Below are 14,438 nucleotides of genomic sequence, written 5' to 3' on the forward strand. Positions count from 1 at the left end.
ACATGGGTGAAATCAGATGAAAAGTAAACATGCAGGGTTGCCTTCAAATGAGGCAGACAGACAGTCCAGATATTGAACTTCAGACTTGGAACCAAAGGCCCTGGGATTCATGCTCCCATTAGGATATCACTCATTTTTTAAGTAGTGAAATGCAGAAGTTGGGCTGGTCCAAACAGTGTCTGAGATTGCTTCCAATTCCAATGTGCTAGAGTTTTATGGTATGATGGGAATGCCAGACCATCCCACCTGCCTCCTGAGAAACCTGTATGCAGGTCAAAAAGCAACAGTTAGAACTGGACATGGAACAACTGACTGGTTCCAAATTGAGAAAGGAGTATGACAAGGAAGGAGTATGCTGGATATTGTCACCCTGCTTATTTAACTTACATGTAGAGTTTATCATGTGAAATTCTGGGGTGGATGAAACACAAGCTGGAATCAAGATTGCCAGGAGAAATATCAATAACTTTAGACATGCAGATGACACCACCCTTACGTCAGAAAGCAAAGAAGAACTAAAGAGTCTCTTGATGAAAGTGAAGGAGGAGAGAGAAAAAGCTGGCTTAAAACTCAACATTCAGAAAACTAAGATCATGGCATCTGGTCCCATCACTTCTTGGCCAATAGATGGGGAAACAATGGAAACAGTGAGAGACTTTATTTTTTGGGCTCCAAAATCACTGCAGATGGTGACGAGAGCCATGAAATTAAAAGATGCTTGCTCCTTGGAAGAAAAGCTATGACCAACCTAGACAGCATATTAAGAGACAGAGACATTACCTTACCGACAAAGGTCTGTATAGTCAAAGCTATGGTTTTTCCAGTAGTCATGTATGGATGTGAGAGTTGGACCATATAGAAGGCTGAGCATCAAAGAATTGATGCTTTGAATTGGAGAAGACTCTTTAGAGTCCTGCAGACTGCAAGGAGATCAAACCAGTCAGTCCTAAAGGAAATCAGCCCTGAATATTCATTGGGAGGACTGATACTGAAGCTGAAACTCCAATACTTTGGCCACGTGATGTGAAGAGTTGACTCATTAGAAAAGACCCTGATGCTGGGAAAGATTGAAGGCAGGAGCAGAAGGGGATGACAGAGGACGAGATGGTTGGATGGCATCATCAACTCAGTGGACAGGAGTTGGAGCAAGCTCCGGGAGATGGTGAAGGACAGGGAAGCCTGGCGTGCTGCAGTCCATGGGGTCGCGAAGAGTTGGACATGACAGAGCAACTGAACAACAACAAGAACAAGAGCCTTATGTAACAAATGGCAGAGTGCAGAGGAGACTACAGAAGGTGACCTTCCTTCTCAAGATTGCTAGATAAAATACAGGGTATCCAAGCCCTGCCCCCAACCCCCCAGTCCTTCCCTGATAGGGTGGAGTGGGGATGGGTAAACAGGCTGGGTGTTTGTAGAGATAAGGGGCAGAACTTGCTTTGAACCTTCACTGTGCCCCCTCCCCATCCATTCTTATGTCCTTTAAGGACATTGCTCAGTCTCAGAGAAGTCTTCTTCATCCCTTATCCCTCATGGTGGCAACAGACAGAGGAAGAAAGCTACAGAGGCATACCATTTAGATTCAACCAGGTGCTGAAACATCTTATCACCCCTAACATGAGTGAAAATACAGAGCATGAAAGGTTTTTCCAAGGCCAATGAGGTTAAACTCCAATGCCATTTTAGGTCGTTTTGGTATTATTTTCTCCATTCTGAAAAATGTTAGCACTTCCAACTTAGCACCCCACTGGCTACTGATGATAGCCTCACCTGATTTGGGGGGTCCCCCAATTTTGAGTGGCTCTGGCTACGCTCTATTTCCTGCCTCCATCAAGACTCCGCATTGTTTCTCTGAAGTTGTAGTACAGAGAGTAGAACAAGAGGGTGATCTCTTGTTCTCCGAAACGTGACGCTGTCATAAAAATTTGCTCTGGTTTCATTGTTCATTGCTGTGCTGTGCTTAGAAGCTCAGTCATGCCTGACTCTTTGAGACCCAAGGAACTTCAGCCTGCCAGTCTCCTCTGTCCATGGGGATTCTCCAGGCAAGAATACTGGATGGGTTGCCATGCCCTCCTCCAGGGAATCTTCTCGACCCAGGGATCGAACCTACATTGCAAGCAGATTCTTCACCATCTGAGTCACCAGAGAAGCCTTCAGAAGGAAGTGGGAAGTTGTATTTGATTGAGACCTCAGACTTCAGATAGGGTTTTGACGGGTAGAGGAAGTGAAAGAATAACATGGACAAAAATTCAGAGTCTGTGTTATCTTTGTGCAAAGTGGATGATCAGTATGGTCTGAATGTTGGGAAGGTGAACAGTGCATTTGGGGGTGGAAGGACATCAGACTGGGCTGAGTGATTAGTCCTGTAAGCTGGGTAGAAACATGATGTTCAGATAATATGCACTGAATTTTATATCTCATATTTTAGACTTCCTTTAAGATTTACTATGAGCAGTAGTATTAACAAAACCACTAAGAGCTAATGATTGTCAAATATTTGCTATACATGCTAGTAAGCACTTCGGACTTCCCAGGTGGCACTAGCGGTAAAGAAACTACCTGCCATTGCAAAAGATGTTAGAGACACAGGTTCAGCCCTTGGGTGGGGAAGAGCCCCTGGAAAAGTGTATGGGAACCCACTCCAGTATTCTTGCCTGGAGAACCCCATGGGCAGAAGAGCCTAGTGAACTACAAGTCCATAGGGTCACAAAGAGTCAGACACGACTAAAGTGACTCAGCATGCATGCAAGCACTTTATGGTTTTTATCTCCTTTAAAGCCCCATAATCTCCCATCTCCTTGACAAGTAGTATTATCATTGTCTCTTTAAAGATGAATTTGGGATTCTTAGAGCTAGGATGTCATCTCTGGACTATAAATATCAGAGCCTATGCTTTTAATCATTATATTCTGCTGCCATCACCAAATGGGTTCCAGGGATAAGAATACTGGAAAACCATTGGTAGGAGTTACTGTAAATGTCTGAGCAAACTCATGCCACAGAGAAAGTGGCATTCCTCTGTAACCTGGAGATCTGGATTCCGAGTCAAATCAGGGCTGAAGGTGGGGGGACGGCCTGGTGACCAGCAGACTAGTGTAAAGGTCACTTCCATAGCCTGGGCAAATGGTGTCTGTGGCTTCTAAACCAAATAAATATCAGAAGATAAGGGCACATTCATGGGTCAGATAAGAAGAAGCAGTGAACGAATTGTTTGCAGAACACTAATGTAAGCATGCCACTTCCTTTTTAGAAAGCTTGTAGGCTCCCTACTGCCTGAAGCTCTGAGTCGCAGCGTTATTACATTACGGTATACACATATTTTTAAACAGGGCCCTAATGTGGCCCTAATGTAAACTGTGGACTTTGGCTGGCACTGATGCATCAGTGTTGACACATCTATTGTGACAAAAGCATCACACTGATGTGGGATGTGGCTAGTGGAACGTATGTGAGTGGAGGAGGCATGTGGGAACTCTGTACAGTACTTTCCACTCAACTTTGCTAAGAACCTAAAACTACTCCAAAAATCAAGTCTCCATGTTCAAAATAAGGGGGAGTGTTAATTTCTGAGGTCAGTTTAGGAAACAGGCAAATAAAGTTAATTTCTTAAAGAAACTGCAGGACTTACAGCATTCCTTTCTTTCCTAACGCTTAATACAATTACAATGAAATACTTAAGTTGTCCTTTTTGTTCAGTGCTAGAGATAGGCTCCATGAGAGCAGGGACCATGATCACTGATGCACCTCTCGTACTTAGAACACCATTTGGCACACGGTGGGTACTCACTACTTACTGGATGAAGAGAAATCCATCTACCAGACTTGATGACAGGCTGGATGGGAGAGGCCAGGGAGCAGGAGGTGAACATAGCTTTGGAGTAGCTTTAATTAGTCATAGCCTTGTTAGAGATCCTGCTCCAAAGCTCCCCACAGCCTATCCTGCTTTGTTTGACTTGTGCTGGCCTCTGACCTCTGGAGCCCCGCTTGGGCAGCTGGGCCCCCCACCATCAGTGGCCTTCAGGAAGCCCACATTTGCTCCAGGACCCAGTGTGCTGTTTCCCCCACCAGACCTCCAGCCTCTCCATAGCTATTCACCCTAAAAATCCTTCCACCCAGCCTCAAAGCCCCAGCCCCACACCCACAGAGCTCTGAAATATTGCTGGTCTTGGTGTTTTGCAACAATTACCCAAAGTGCACCAGTGTTTCATGGCCATAAATACAAGGAAAATGTGGGAGGGGTCCACGGGTGGCCCTGGAAAACCAGGGAGCGGATCCTCACAAGCCCCGCCCCAGGCTTGTTCTAGGGAGGGCTGGAAATCTGCCAGGACTGAGGCAGGCAGAAATGGCCCTATCTGGAATGATGTCGGGGACAGAGACTCTCTTTGCCAGCTCAAGCCAAGATAAACAATAACCCTAAAACCCTAAAGCTGGTCTTTGTTTCAGGAGAGTTCAAGAGAGATGTCACTGAGAAAATTCTCAATAACAGACAGAATCTATTCTTTAAGTAGTGATATATTTGTATAATATCAGCTATGCCTTCTTCCTGTTAGCATTAAAAAACTCTAAAGGCAGTGTGTGCATGCTCAGTCGTGTCTCTTTACAACCCCATGGACTGTATGTAGTCCACCAGGCTCCTCTGTTTATGGGATTTCCCAGGCAAGAATACTGGAGTGGGTTGCCATTTCTTTTTCCAGGGGAACTTCCCAATCCAGGGATTAAACCCAGGGCTTCCCTGGTGGCTAAGGTGGTAAAGAATCTGCCTGCAATGCAGGAGACGTGTGTTTGATCCCTGGGTCAGGAAGATCCCCTGAAGAATGGAATGGCAACCCACTCCAGTATTCTTGCCTGGAGAATTTCAGGGACAGAGAAGCCTGGCGGGCTATAGTTCAAGGGGTTGAAAAGAGTTGGACATGACTGAGCAGCTAACACTTTCACTTGCAACACTCCCACATTGCAGGAATATTCTTTACCACTGAGCCGCCTGGGGAGCCTATACTTGTTCATGAAAAAATATTTTTAAAATGTAGAGGACTCAAGCAGAAAGTGGAACTCTCTTCCAATACTGCCTACCCACCCCCACTACCCTCACTTTAAAATCAAGTTCTATGTCTTGTTTTGCAGCCTGTGCCCTGCTCCCCCACTTTGAGGAACTGGTCAATCATCTCCCTTCTTATTTTTATTGGCCATGTAATTTTCCATGGTCTGAGAGCACCATAATTCTGGAGAACAACCTAAGCAGGCACAGCCTTTAACACAGCAATTCTATTTCTAGGAATCTGTCCTACAGAAATGCCAACACCCGCTGAAAGTCTGTATTACCTGAATGTTTGCCAGCAGTGAAACATGGGAAACAGTTTGTTAATTTGTCTTATAATTGAGGAGAGACAGGGAGCAAATGTTTTAGGTATGAGAAACTTGGCTTTGGTAACTCTGTAGAAGAGATAAAGGGCCATTATCAGATAGAGGACATGGGTTTCCTACAAATAAAAGTTTCCTTTAGGGGGAGTCCAAACAGATAGTATCAGGCTACCTAGACTCCTGAGGTCTAAGCCAATGGAAGGGACATTTCAGACAGTAGACAATTTTTTTCCCCAAAAGATAGAGGGTAGCAAGGGATTTGGCATTTTGTTTATTATTTTTGGTATAAAGCATAAAAAAATCAAACTAAATTACATGTTAGGAAAAGCATAAATGTCACAAACACTGTAACATCCAGAAAAATATCATGGTATTTAAAAATTCTTACTGACTGCTGTGCAGTTCATATGACCTACACCTCGGTGTGACCAGCCCAAATGTGGTGATACAGTGGGCAACAGGAATATTTCTGGAAGCCATTTCGACACAGGGACCCCAAGCAATAACTTGGTTCTGTGGGGGAGGTTACTCTAGGCCATATAAACCCATAACACCAACCTGTAATTAATGTGTCTCCAACCCACCTTCCACCTGGCCAGGAACCCCAAATGCACTTGGCTGCTCTGATGCCACCTGACACAAGCGGACATGTGACAGAGGGGAGTGTGAAAGGAAAGACACAGTGGTCTTATCAATTGGGGTTTAAATATCTTTTGCAGATTTTACAAAAACACAAGACCTGAGCACACCTGGCCAGGGCCTGTCCCAGGGCCTTAGCAGTGGCCTATGCGAGGGAAGAGCCCAGAAGCCTCAGCTCCCTTAGGGACACAGTGAATGAAGCTATGGGTGTGGGTCCTGGCAGATGGATTAGGGCAGCCAGCATCTGATGGTACGCTCAGCCCTCCTTCCCTTGAACTTGGCTTCACAAAGTTCATCATCAGATGTCTTGGACATACTTCCATATTAGGGCAAGTAGAGGACCTTAATTCTCAGTTCAGTTCAGTTCAGTCCCTCAGTCGTGTCCGACTCTTTGCGACCCCACGGACTGCAGCACGCCAGGCTTCCTTGTCCATCACCAACTCCCAGAGCTTATTCAAACCCATAGAGTCGGTGATGCCATCCAACCATCTCATCCTCTGTCATCCCCTGCTCCTCCTGCCCTCAATCTTTCCCAGCATCAGGGTCTTTCCCAATGAGTCAGTTCTTTGCATCAGGTGGCCAAAGTATTGAAGTTTCAGCTTCAGCATCAGTCCTTCCAATGAATATTCATTGGAGTGAATGGAAAGGAAGGAAGGAATGGATTGGAAGGAAATCAGGAGTGATTTCCTTTAGGATGGACTGGTTGGATCTCCTTGCAGTCCAAGGGACTCTCAAGAGTCTTCTCCAATACCACAGTTCAAAAGCATCAATTCTTCAGCGCTCCGCTTTCTTTATAGTCCAACTCTCACACCCGTACATGATTACTAGAAAAACCATAGCTTTGACTAGACAGACCTTTGTTGGCAAAGTAATGTCTCTGCTTTTTAATATGCTGCTAGGTTGGTCATAGCTTTTCTTCCAAGGAGGAAGCATCTTTTAATTTCATGGCTGTAGTCACCATCTGCAGTGATTTTGGAGCCCAAAAAATAAAGTCTGCCACTGTTCCACTGTTTCCTCATCTACTTGCCATGAAGTGATGGAACCAGATGCCATGATCTTAGTTTTCTGAATGTTGAGTTTTTTTTTTTTTGAATGTTGAGTTTTAAGCCAACTTTTTCACTCTCCTATTTCACTTTCATCAAGAGGCTCTTTACTTTTTCTTCACTTTTTGCCATAAGGGTGGTGTCATCTGCATATCTGAACTTATTGATATTTCTCCTGGCAATCTTGATTCCAGCTTGTTTCATCCAGCCCAGCATTTCTCATGATGTATTCTGCATATAAGTTAAATAAACAGGGTGACAATACACAGCCTTGATGTACTCCTTTCCCAATTTGGAACCAGTCTGCTGTTCCACGTCTAGTTCTAACTGTTGCTTCCTGACCTGCATACAGATTTCTCAGGAAGCAGGTCAGGTGGCCTGGTATTCCCATTTCTTGAAGAATTTTCCACAGTTTGTTGTGATCCACACCGTCAAAGGTTTTGGCATAGTCAAAACAGAAGTAGATGTTTTTCTGAAACTCTCTTGCTTTTTTTGATGATCCAATGGATATTGGCAATTTGATCTCTGGATCCTCTGCCTTTTCTAAATCCAGTTTGAACATCTGGAAGTTCACATTTCACGTACTGTTGAAGCCTGGCTTGGAGAATTTTGAGCATTACTTTACTAGCGTGTGAGATGAGTGCAATTGTGGAGTAGTTTGAGCATTCTTTTGCACTGCCTTTCTTTGGGATTGGAATGAAAACAGACTTTTTCCAGTCCTGTGGCCACTGCTGAGTTTTCAAAATTTGCTGGCATATTGAGTGCAACACTTTCACAGCATCACCTTTTAGGATTTGAAACAGCTCAACTAGAATTCCATCACCTCCACTAGTTTTGTTCATAGTGATGCTTCCTAAGGCCCACTTGACTTCACATTCCAGGATTTTTGGGCTCTAGGTGAGTGATCACACCATCGTGGTTATCTGGGTCATGAAGCTCTTTTCTGTATAGTTCTTCTGTGTATTCTTGCCACCTCTTCTTAATATCTTCTGCTTTTATTGTTGTTGTTGTGTTAGTCACTCAATCGTGTCTGACTCTTTGTGACCCCATGAACTGTATCCTGCCAGGCTTCTCTGTCCATGGAATTCTCCAGGCAAGAATACTGGAGTGGATTGCCATTCCCTCCTCCAGAGAAACTTCCCAACCCAGGGATCGAACCCTGGTCTCCTTCCTCACAGGCATATTCTTTATTGTTTGAGCTACAGGGAAGTCTCATACAATTTCTGTCCTTTACTGTGTCCATCTTTGCATGAAATGTTCCCTTGGTATCTCTAATTTTCTTGAAGAGACCTCTAGTCTTTCCCATTCTATTGTTTTCCTCTATTTATTTGCACTGATCACTGAGGAAGGCTTTCTTATCTCTCCTTGCTATTCTTTGGAACTCTGCATTCAAATGGGTATATCTTTCCTTTTCTCCTTTGCCTTTTGCATCTACTTCTTTTCTCAGCTACTTGTAAGGCCTCCTCAAACAACCATTTTCCTTTTTGCATTTCTTTTTCTTAGGAATGGTCTTGATCACTGCCTCTTGTACAATGTCAGGATCCTCTGTCCATAGTTCTTCAGGCACCCGTCTATCAGATCTAATCCCTTGAATCTGTCACTTCCACTGTATAATCATAAGGGATTTGATTTAAGTCATACCTGAATGGTCTAGTGGTTTTCCCTACTTTCTTCAATTTAAGTCTGAATTTGGCAATAAGGAGTTCATGATCTGAGCCACAGTCAGCTCCCTGTCTTGTTTTTGCTGGCTGTATAGAGCTTCTCCATCTTTGGCTGCAAAGAATATAATCAATCTGATTTCAGTATTGACCATCTGGTGATGTCCATGTGTAGAGTCTTCTCTTGTGCTGTTGGAAGAGGGTGTTTGCTATGACCAGTGCATTCTCTTGGCAAAACCCTGTTAGCCTTTGACCTGCTTCATTTTGTACTCCAAGGCCAAATTTGCATGTTACTCCAGGTATCTCTTGACTTCCTACTTTTGCATTTTGACCTTAATTCTACTCTCCACCTTTTTTTTTGGATAATAATATTTCATTATGTGAGTCCACATTTTGATTTTTTCCAATCTGCCATAATAAATGATGCTGCAAAGAATATCTTTGGTCATATATATTTTTAAAGTGCAAGTGAGAATACATTTGTAAAATACTATCTTAGAGTGCAGTTGGTGGGACACAGAATATATCCAGTTAAAACACCGCCAATTGATGGATATTACCAATTGCTGTCTTTGGAGTGAGGTCATACCGGCAGGATACAAAAGTGGCTAACCCCATGTGTTAACAAACATTGCTGATGCTTGCCACTTAGTAGGTGAAAAATGCTGTCTTGCTGTGGTTTTAATTTGCACTTCTCTTATTTGGAGTGAAGAGGAGCATCTTTTTAATATGTTTAAGAACCAATTTATATTTCCCCTTTTGTGGACTTTTTATAGCCTTTGTTCATTTTTCTGTTGAGTTAGACTTTTTCTTATTGATTTGTAAGATCTGTTTAAATACCAAGGAAGCTAGGTCTTGGTCTGTGACATAATTGGCAAATATGTTTTTCCAGCTTTTCATTTTGTCTGTTGACTCTGCTTAGGGTATTTATTTTCCCATGGGAAAAAGTTCTATATTTACGTAACTGAATGTATTGAACAAGTTTTTAATGACTTCCACTGTGGTGTCATTCTTAGAAAGTCATGCTTCTCCCAAATATAACAACAACAACAAAAATTCTCCCATAGTTTGTTGTAGTATTTTCATGATGTTATTTTTAAAGTTTTATTTCTTTTATTATTTTTGGCTGCATGGCACTTTGATGCTGCGTGAGGGCTTTCTCTTGCGGCAAGCAGGGGCTACTCTCTAGGTGCGGTGCTCTGGCTTGTCATGGCAGTGGCTTCTCATGTTGCGATATGTGGTCTCTAGGCATGCGGGCTTTAGTAGTTGTTGTCCATGGGTTTAGTTACCCCGTGGCATGTGAAATCTTCCTGAACTAGGGATTGAACCCATGTCCCCTGCGTTGGGAGGCAGACTCTTAACCAGTGGATCACCAGGGAAGTCAATGTCATTTTGATATTTAAATATTTGATTCTTCAGGAATTTGTTTTGTTCTATGAAGTGTGGTTTTGTTTTATCTCAGAAAGCTATCTCATTGTCTCAAGATTATTTATTAAAAAATACATGGCATTTCCACTGACTCAGGGGCTATCTTTGCAATTATACTAAATTCCGAGATGCAGTCTAGATTCTTCTTTTCTAGATTTTTAGTCTGTTCCATTGAACAACATGTCTATTCATGTACCAGTTACATATAGTAGCTTCATATGTTTTGTTTAGGGACTTTCAGCTTCCAGAACTTTGAGAAAATACATTTCTGTTGTTTTAAGCCATGCTAGGGAAATTAAAATGGAGGAAGTCTTGTTCATGCTTCAGAAGCAGGAAATCAGGCCTCTGACCTGCTTCTGACCTGCCTGGATTCCATGTTTGCCGGCAAGCACAAGTCAGGTGGCACTTTAGATAAGATTGGGAGTGGGTCTCAGAATTTTCTTGAGCCCTTGAGGGTCTGGCTAACCCCCCAGGGTCTAAGAAGTCTTGTGACCTTTTCCCACTGGGGACTCCAGATTATTGTTAATAAGGGACCTACCAGCTGTTGTTCAAGTCTGGATGTTGGTCAACATAATTTGGCGATGTATGTGCTGTTACTTTTCTCTGTTGTTTCTATTTCTCTTCTTTTAATGACTGTATATTGAAATTAAAATGAATAATCCTCTATTAAATATTGAAATTTTTTGTTGTGTGTGATGAATGTTTCTTTTGTTAATGAATCCCTCAAAACTAAAATGAAAGTAAAACTTTCAGCAAAACAAGCCACCCAGTTGGGGTAATTTGTAACAGCAGCTCCTCAGAAAGTGATACAGTGAGAGAGCTGGGGTTTGTACACAAGTTTTTGTGAGTCCTGTGTTCTGAATAAGAGTGCAAGGGTATTCTTCCCTGTTCCTGAGAGAGTGCTGGTGAGGGGAAGATCAGTAAAAATTCAGCTCCCTGGGACCTCATTAGCTTGTGGTTGTTAAGGGATGAAGGGGTATGCTGACTGTTCTCTGTCCCTTCCAGTCTTCCTCCTTGCTGTTCTCCAACCTTCCCTATGTCCTGGAGGCAGACGTCATGGCCAGCTTGACCCCACTGCCTTTGTTTTTTTATGGAGTTTGGCCCATGCTTGACTACTGGCAGGATGTTGAAAGGTAGCTCCCTTTCACGGGTCCAGCTTGTCAGTGGCTCTGCATCTTTCCTTAAGACCACAGATCATATCTTGTGGCCTTTGGCAGCTCCAGCTCTGGCCCGTTGTTTGGTTCCCCTATTCCCTTTAAGGCTTCCAGGTATTCAACCTTTTTCCCTAAACAAACCCTAGAGTACTACTGGTTTTCTTACCAGGCTCTTACTGGCTTTTCTTAATCCTGCCCACATCCTCATAAAAGACCCATTCTTAAAACTTCCTTTAGCCTTGCCTTTTGAGGGGATCATGTGTTTCCTACCCAGATCCTGACCAACATGGGGAGCCCCTGCTTAACCCCAGTTTCCTCAGCTCTTGTCTCCACCTGCTCATTTGGAACCACCTTAAGTGCTGTTCTTCCACGTGCCTTTGGGAGGTCATTTCTGCCCTGATGGAAGCCTTCTAGGCGTGCCAACTGCTCGGGCACTCTGGCAAAGTTAAAGAAAATCCTGTCTCCCTCCTTGGTCACTCCCTCACAAAGGTCCCAAGCAGGCTGACTGGGTCTCAGGGCTCCCCACCTTCCATCCCCAGGAACTGGGCTAGGTGTAGATCTGGGCTAGGCAGGGAAGTATCTGAGAGACAAACCTCTTTTCCCACTAGAGCCTTGGAGGGATAAGAAAGATTCTATTACTCTGTCAGTCTCACAGAGCAGGCCCCTCCTTTAACCAAGACAGCTTTCTCCTCTGAGGCCTCTTATTTCTTAGGCAAACAGGCTCCTGGCAGGGTGTGCTATCCTATTGTCAGACATGCCCAGACAGACCTAATTCTACTTACACTTGGGCTGGATGCTTGTGTGGAAGGTTGAGAAGGTAGATTTGGGCTTAAGGGAGGAAGGGTTCCAATGCAACAAGTTTTAACCCAATATTCTAGGCAAGAAACCACTAAATGTATTTGCATTGGAGAGAGAGTGAGGTCAACGTTGGGAAGAGTCTAGTGTGTTGTCTTCTCAGTGTCTGTGCTCTTGTGCTCCCTCTAGCTGAAATATCTCACCTGGGAGGATCCCTTTGGGAACTCTCCACCATCACACCTTGTTTTATTCTCAGCAGAGCATTTCTTATTCTCTGAAATCACAGCTGTTTTCGTCTTTCTTCACCCATTCCATAAGGGCAGGATGCTATCTTTCTTAGTCAATGCTATACTCCCAGGGCCCGGCTCATAGTAGACAATCAATGTGTGTTGAATTTGTTGAGTGAATAAATGTGTTTGACCCAATGAATGAATTTAGATGAGGAAGACTGGAGCGATCAAGGGACTTGGTTACCTGCTAAGGGTACATCAAGTTGGGACTAGAACCAGGCTATATAACTATATCTGCTATATCTAAGGGAAAAACAGGAGTGGGGGATGGGTTTGCAGGAAGGATGAGGAGAGCCCCATCTAGGCGATGGGCTGGTGGCAGTGAGCTGTAAAAGGACAGAACGGGACTTCCCTGGCAGTTCAGTGGTTAAGACTCTGCACTCCACCGAAGGGGGCACAGATTCAATCTTTGGCTGGGGAACTAAGGTCTCATATGCCATGCGGGGCGGGCGGCAAAAAAATAAAAGGCTGGGAAGGAGGGGATCTCTGGGAAGGTATTATGATGTACTGGCCAGAAGTGAGGTGGAAGAAAAGACAAGATCAAGGTAGGGAAAATGAAAATGAACTGGGTGTCTACTCGGTGCCTGGTGATGTACCAGGTATGGTACCCATGTGATCTAATTTACAATCCGTGGCATAGGTATCATGGTTGTTGTTGCTCAGTCACTAACTTGTGTCCGACTCTTTGTGACCCAGGCTTTCCTGTCCTTCACTATCTCCTGGAATTTGCTCAAACTTGTTTCCACCGAGTCAGTGATGCTATCTAACCATCTCTTTCTCTGCTGCCCCCTTCTCCTTCTGCCCTCTGTCTTTACCAGGATCAGGGTCTTTTCCAATGAGTCAGCTCTTTGCATCAGGTGACCAAAGTATTGGAGTTTTAGCTTCAGCATCAGTCCTTCTAACGAATATTTAATAGGTATCATTATCCCTATTTAAGGGAAATGGAGATGCAAGAGTTCAAATAAATTACCCTCTTTTTACCCACTTATCAAGTACCTGATGCCGAAGTTTGACCTTGTCCTGCCCTCTGCATGGCCCCTTTGAACATAAGATGAAACCTGAGAGTTTTCCTTCAGGATGTCACTGTGCCTGCAGTTCACAGTCAGTTGGAAGAGGGCAACAAGAAATAAGTGTTTATTCAGGGAAGGAAAGGGTGGGGCATAGGTATGAGGCTGTCATTTGCTTCAGAGGAGAAACTGAGGCACAATAAAGCAGGGGCTTCTTCTGATAAAGGGAGAGCAGTTAGAAGTGGGAAGAGTGGAGAGAGATGCAAGCTCCACTGGAGGGTCTTCTGCTGCAAGGCGCTCTGGAGGGGCAGCCCAGGGACAGCAGACCTGGCAGAGCAGAAGGCCCTGGAGCCAGAGATGACATAGATCCCCTTTTCTGGATTCCAACCTAGGGATGAGTAGGAGCAGAGGTGTGGCACAGGAGGGGCTGAATCCAGACCAGAGCACTGGGTGTGGGCCCCTCTCCCCTGCCCTTTCCTTGCAGTGGGGGTGCCCCTGGCTCTTTGCCCGTACAGAAATGTGCCGTGGCCCCTGAGCCCAGACGTCCCAGGGCAGGCCTAATGTCCACTGCCCTTTGTCCCCATAGGTACGCTCACGTCTGTCAGACAGAGGCTCTGGGTTTGGGGTTGGAAAAGGAAGTTCCCGGAGGCCCAGGATGCAGACTCTGCCCTCCACAGAGCCGGCTTCTGTTCGGGCCACGGGGCTGCAAAGGTGTTCTTTGTGTCCGGAATGCCTCCAGAGAGGGATGTTGGCGGCAGCCCCCCAGTCCAGGGCTGGTCCCTGACCACCGAGGCCTAGCAGCTGTCTGGCTGCAGGTCAGGGGATGAGGGAACCCTCGGAGGTTGTCAGCAACCAGACCCTCACTCCCATCCTAAAGCTTCCCCTCTCGGCTTAGCTCAAACTTGCTCAGAAAGGCTTTCACAAACAGCGCAAGTCTGAAAACTCCCGAAAACTCGGGCGCTCTCCCCGCCCCTCCAGCCCTGGGGGCTTCAGGAGGGTCTGGGCTGCCTGCCAGCCCCAGGCTGTCCCCAGACTTAGGGGAGGGGGGGTGCGGAGGCGGCGCTTTTAC

This window comes from Cervus elaphus, chromosome 12 (assembly GCF_910594005.1).
Source record: "Cervus elaphus chromosome 12, mCerEla1.1, whole genome shotgun sequence".
In the NCBI taxonomy this organism is placed as follows: Eukaryota; Metazoa; Chordata; class Mammalia; order Artiodactyla; family Cervidae; genus Cervus; species Cervus elaphus.